Source organism: Heterodontus francisci, chromosome 6 (genome assembly GCF_036365525.1).
Source record: "Heterodontus francisci isolate sHetFra1 chromosome 6, sHetFra1.hap1, whole genome shotgun sequence".
Classification (NCBI taxonomy): Eukaryota; Metazoa; Chordata; class Chondrichthyes; order Heterodontiformes; family Heterodontidae; genus Heterodontus; species Heterodontus francisci.
In genome coordinates this window covers 5,182,236-5,188,360 of record NC_090376.1, presented here as the reverse complement: position 1 = coordinate 5,188,360, position 6,125 = coordinate 5,182,236, and the positions used below count along the sequence as shown (strand labels likewise).

At 48.2% G+C, this 6,125-nt stretch overlaps 1 non-coding gene across 1 annotated transcript; it reads left to right on the top strand.

The window, feature by feature from the left end:
- Nucleotides 1-669: 669 nt before the first annotated feature.
- On the top strand, nucleotides 670-741 carry trnaq-cug (transfer RNA glutamine (anticodon CUG)). Its single transcript has one exon. It is a non-coding gene; the product is annotated as a tRNA-Gln (tRNA).
- Nucleotides 742-6,125: the final 5,384 nt, after the last annotated feature.

Sequence of the window (6,125 nt, the reverse complement as noted above, 5' to 3'; positions counted from 1 at the left end):
GGCGACCCCACTCGTCATTTCCTCCCCGTTTCCCGCCTTCCTCCGGGACCCGGAAAAAGGGATCACGCCCTTTTTTAAGAACGTCCGACGTAATAATTTTTAATCCAAAAATAGTGCGAAAGATCTTATAATATGAAAGTAGTGGCCTAAAAATAATTTAATCGAAATATTAACTTTTTTTACGATCAGTTCGAGGCGTCGTTGGTGACGTCACAACAAAACGGCGCCGCCCATTTGCGGCTTGAGAAAAGTCAGACGCACTTCTGCCAATTTAAGAAAACTAATTTTCTCATTGCTGCCGGTGCCCAAAACTGAATAGATCAATCATTAGATTAAAGGGAAAAACACAGAAAAAAATTAAAATCAACTGGACATGTGAGGTCAAAATTTACTTCCTTAATATTAGGCCCCTTCAATTTACTTCCTTTCTGACTAGCGTCACTTCCGGCGATGCATTGGGTCAGTTTCTTTTTCATGTGAGCAAATTATTTTTATTTATTTATCCCCTGGAGTTATTTTCAATCAAATAGAAACAAATTACTCAGAAAATTAGTATTTTAAAATAGTTTTCTATTCACCTGGGGTGAGGAGGCGGGGCTTCGTGTTGACGCTCTGACGAGTCGGTATTACTCCCTAAAATACGCCTCCAGTGGCTGGCCGAATAGCCTGGGTTCCGTGGTGTAATGGTTAGCACTCTGGACTCTGAATCCAGCGATCCGAGTTCAAATCTCGGCGGAACCTGCTCTTTTAGCCTGAATTACAGGAAGCGACAAAATGAGTAGGTACAACACCTGCTCTATATACAGTATGAACACTTGCATTTATATAGCGCCCGCCACCACCTCAGGGCTTCCCAAAGGACTCAGCGGTCACTCTTTTACAGCACCGAAGGAGGCTCTTTGGCTCATCATGTCTGTGCTGGCCGAAAAACAGCTATCTAGTCTAATCCCACCAGCTCTTGGCCCAAAGCCCTGTAGGTTATGACAGCTTAAGTGTCAATTCAAGTTGCTTTTTTCAAATGTTCTTAGGGTTTCTGCCTCGACCACCCTTTCAGGCAGTGATTCCCAGATACCCAACACCTCTGACACAAATTTTCAAAACCTCTCTGGCCACAGGAGAGGTACCAGAGGATTGGAGGACAGTGAATGTGGTACCATTATTCAAGAGGGGTAGCAGGAATAAACCAGGTAATTACAGGCCGGTGAGTCTAACATCAGTGGTGCGGAAACTATTGGAAAAAATTCTGAGAGACAGGATTAATCTCCACTTGGAGAGGCAGTGATTAATTAGGGATAGTCAGCATGGCTTTGTCAGGGGGAGATCGTGTCTAACTAACGTGATTGAATTTTTCGAGGAGGTGACGAGATGTGTAGATGAGGGTAAAGCAGTAGATGTAGTCTACATGGATTTCTGGACGAGCTGACAAAGGCCGTCGAGTCCTTCGAGACAAGTAAAACTCCCGGAAGCGACGGCTCACCGGTCGAGTTGTACTCGGCCCTGTGGGACTGGGTCGGCCCGGACCTGCTGGAAGTATACGAGAGTATGCTCCTGGCCGGCAGCATGTCAGAATCCATGATGAAAAGCATCATCACCCTCATCTGCAAGTGGAAGGGGGAGAGGGCAGAAATCAGAAATTGGCGGCCCATGTTGGCTACAAGATTACAAAGTCAGAGCCAGTCGGGTCAAGTCTGCTCTGGAGTTGGTGATCCACCCTGATCAGACCTGTACTGTACCCAGCAGGAAGATCTCTGATAGTCTCGCGCTACTCAGGGATACGATCGCCTACGTACGGGACAGGAGGGTGGACACCTGCCTCATCAGCCTGGACCAGGAGAAGGCTTTTGACAGGATATCGCACACCTACATGATGGACGTGCTTTCCAAAATGGGGTTTGGGGAGGGAATCTGCAATTAGATCAAACTGCTCTACAAAAACATCAGTAGCGCAGTCTCAATCAACGGGTGGGAATCAGAAAGTTTCCCGATCCAATCTGGAGTCAGACAGGGCTATCCTCTCTCCCCTGTCTTGTTTGTTTGCTGTATTGAACCCTTTGCTGAGTCTATTAGGAAGGATGCGAGCATAAGAGGGGTGACAATCCCAGGCAGCGGAGGCACTCAGGTTAAAACCTCCCTGTACATGGATGACGTCGCCGTCTTCTGCTCGGATCCGCTGTCCGTGCGCAGACTGATGAGGATCTGCAACCAGTTCGAACTGGCCTCGGGAGCCAAAGTTAACCACGGCAAGAGCGAGGCCATGTTGTTTGGGAACTGGGCAGACCAATCCTTTGTCCCCTTCACCGTCAGGTCAGACTACCTGAAGGTGCTGGGGATATGGTTCGGAAGGCGTGCACCAAAACCTGGGAGGAGCGAGTAGCCAATATACAACACAAGCTGAGCATGTGGTGGCAGCGATCTCTCTCCATTGTGGGTAAGAACCTGGTCATCAGGTGCGAGGCACTCACGCTGTTGCTGTACGTGGTGCAGGTCTGGCCCATACCCCACTCCTGCGCTGTGGCGGTCACCCGAGCCATTTTCCGCTTCATCTGGGGATGTAAAATGGACCGGGTCCGGAGAGACACGATGTTCAAATCTCTGGACAAGGGCGGGAAAAATGTACCCAACGTGGCCCTCATCCTGATGACCACCTTCGTGTGCGGCTGCAGCAAGCTATGTGTAGATCCCCAGTACGCAAACTCCAAGTGTCACTACGTGCTGAGGTTCTATCTGTCCCCGGTGTTGCGAAGGATGGGCTTGGCCACATTGCCGCGGAACGTTCCATGCAGTTGGACCGTGCCGTACCACCTATCCTTCGTGGAGCAGTTTCTGCGGGAAAACACCTTCGACCACCGGTCCATCAGGCAGTGGTCTGCACGTAATGTCCTCAAGGCCCTACGGGAAAAGGAGACGGTGGATCCTGTCGGATGGTTCCCCAAGCAGACCGTCAAAGTCATTTGGTGGAATGCCTCATCACCAGAACTTTCAAACAAGCACCAAGATGTAGCTTGGCTGGTGGTGTGAAGAGCCCTCCCCGTCAGATCCTTCATGCATGCCCGAAGTCTTACCTCCTCCGCCCCCTCCGGTGGGGAAGAGACGCTTGCCCACCTCCTCCTGGAATGTGTCTTCGCAAAGCAGGTGTGGAAAGAGATGCAGTGGTTTTTGTCGAGGTTCATCCCAAGCAGCTCTGTAACACAGGAGTCTGTGCTCTACGGGCTGTTCCCAGGGACGCACACTGAGATAAACATTAACTGCTGCTGGAGGACTATCAATTCGGTGAAAGACGCCCTTTGGTCTGCCCGAAACTTGCTGGTCTTCCAGCGCAAAGAGTTGTCCACCACTGAGTGTTGCAGACTGGCACATTCCAAGGTCCAGGACTACGTGCTGAGGGATGCACTAAAGCTTGGGGCAGCCGCAGCAAAGGCTCAATGGGGAAAGACCACAGTGTAAGGTCTCCCCACCAAGCTGGACTGAGGGGCTGGACCCCTGGAAAACCCCTCGAACTGTATCGGAGAAATTTTGTGTGCTGTAAATGTAAAAATGTATATGGCATGACAATGAAATGGAAGAGTTGTGAGGCAACTCATGATTGTATAGAAGGAAACTGATCACCTTTGCACTGTCTGTATTTTTTGACTTGATGCTGTTTTAAATTGTTTGGGAATGTAATTTTTACAGATTTTTATGAATAAAGTATATTTTGGAAATTAAAAAAAATGTAGTATACATGGATTTCAGTAAGGCTTTTGATAAGGTCCCGCATGGGAGATTGGTTAAGAAGGTAAGAGCCCATGGGATCCAGGGCTGTTTGGCAAAATGGATCCAGAATTGGCTTAGTGGCAGGAGGCAGAGAGTGATGGTCGAGGGCTGTTTTTGCGAGTGGAAGCCTGTGACCAGTGGTGTACCACAGGAATCGGTGTTGGGACCCTTGCTGTTTGTAATGTACATTAATGATTTTTTTTTTTCTTTGGCCTCCTTGTCTCGAGAGACAATGGGTAAGCGCCTGGAGGTGGTCAGTGGTGTGTGGAGCAGCGCCTGTAGTGGCTATAAAGGCCAATTCTAGAGTGACAGGCTCTTCCACAGGTGCTGCAGAAAAATTTGATTGTCGGGGCTGTTACACAGTTGGCTCTCCCCTTGCGCCTCTGTCTTTTTTCCTGCCAACTGCTAAGTCTCTTCAACACGCCACACTTTAGCCCCGCCTTTATGGCTGCCCGCCAGCTCTGGCGAACGCTGGCAACTGACTCCCACGACTTGTGATCAATGTCACAGGACTTCATGTCGCGTTTGCAGACGTCTTTAAAGCAGAGACATGGACGGCCGGTGGGTCTGATACCAGTGGCGAGCTCGCTGTACAATGTGTCTTTTGGGATCCTGCCATCTTCCATGCGGCTCACATGGCCAAGCCATCTCAAGCGCCGCTGACTCAGTAGTGTGTACAAGCTGGGGATGTTGGCCGCCTCGAGGACTTCTGTGTTGGAGATACGGTCCTGCCATCTGTTTTTAGACGCGAATATAGGAGGTATGATCAGTAGGTTCACAGATAACACGAAAATTGGTGGTGTCGTAAATAGTGAGGAGGAAAGCCTTAGATTACAGGACGATATAGATGGGCTGGTAAGATGGGCAGAGCAGTGGCAGATGGAATTTAATCCTGAGAAGTGTGTGTTGATGCACTTTGGGAGGACTGACAAGACAAGGGAATATACAGTGGATTGTAGGACCCTAGGAAGTACAGAGGGTCAGAGGGACCTTGGTGTACTTGTCCATAGATCACTGAAGGCAGCAGCACAGGTAGATAAGGTGGTTAGGAAGGCATAGGGGATACTTGCCTTTATTAGCCAAGGAATAAAATATAAGAGCAGGGAGGTTATGATGGAGCTGTATAAAACGCTAGTTAGGCCACAGCTGGAGCACTGTGTACAGTTCTGGGCACCACACTATAGGAAGGATGTGATTGCAATGGAGAGGGTGCAGAGGAGATTCACCAGGGTGTTGCCTGGGCTGGAGCATTTCAGCTATGAAGAGAGACTGGATAGGCTGGGGTTGTTTTACTTAGAGCAGAGAAGGCTGAGGGGGGACATGATTGAGGTATACAAAATGATAGGGTAGATGGGAAGAAACTGTTTCCCTTAGCGAAGGTGTCAATAACCAGGGGGCATAGATTTAAGGTAAGGGGCAGGAGGTTTAGAGGGGATTTGAGGAAAAATCTTTTCACCCAGAGGGTGGTTGGAATCTGGAACGCACTGCCTGAAGAGGTGGTAGAAGCAGGAACCCTCACAACATTTAAGAAGTATTTAGATGAGCATTTGAAACATCATAGCATACAAGGCTATGGGCCAAGTGCTGGAAAATGGGATTAGAATAGTTAGGTGCTTGATGGCCGGCACGGATACGATGGGCCGAAGGGCCTGTTTCTATGCTGTATAACTCTATGACTCTCTGGGTGAAAAAATTACTCAACTTTCCTCTAATCCTTCCACCAATTACTTTAAATCTCCACCCCTTGATTATTGACCTCCCTGCTAATGGAAACTATCCACTCTGTCTAGGCCCCTCATTATTTTATACACATCAATCTCCTCTCGGCCTCCTCTGTTCCAAAGAAAGCAACCCCAGCCTATACAGTCTTTCCTCATAACGAAATTTCTCCAGGCCTGGCAACACTCTTGTGACTCTCTTCTAAATCCTCTCTATTGTAGGAAATGTAGCAGCCAATTTCTGCACAGCAAGCTCCCACAAACAGCAATGTCATAATAAAAACAAAAGATGCTGGAAATAATCAGCAGGTCAGGCAGCATCTGTGGAAAGAGAAACAAAGTTAACGTTTCAGGCCTGTGACCTTTCCTCAGAGCTGGGAAAAATTAGAAATGTGATAAGTTTTAAGCAAGTGAAAGGAGGGGAGAAGGGAAGAAGAACAAAAGGGAAGGTGTGTGATAGGGCAGAGGGCAGGAGGGATTAAATGACAAAAAGGTTTCATGGCACTGTCATGCACATCGGCAGTGCGATGATACAACATTCACAAACTAACACTGAAGAGTTATGAAAAAATGGACTTTGTCTTTAAAAAATGAACCTTTATATTTAAAGTGAACAATGGTCCAAAATGGCCACCAAAGAAAAAGGGGATTGGC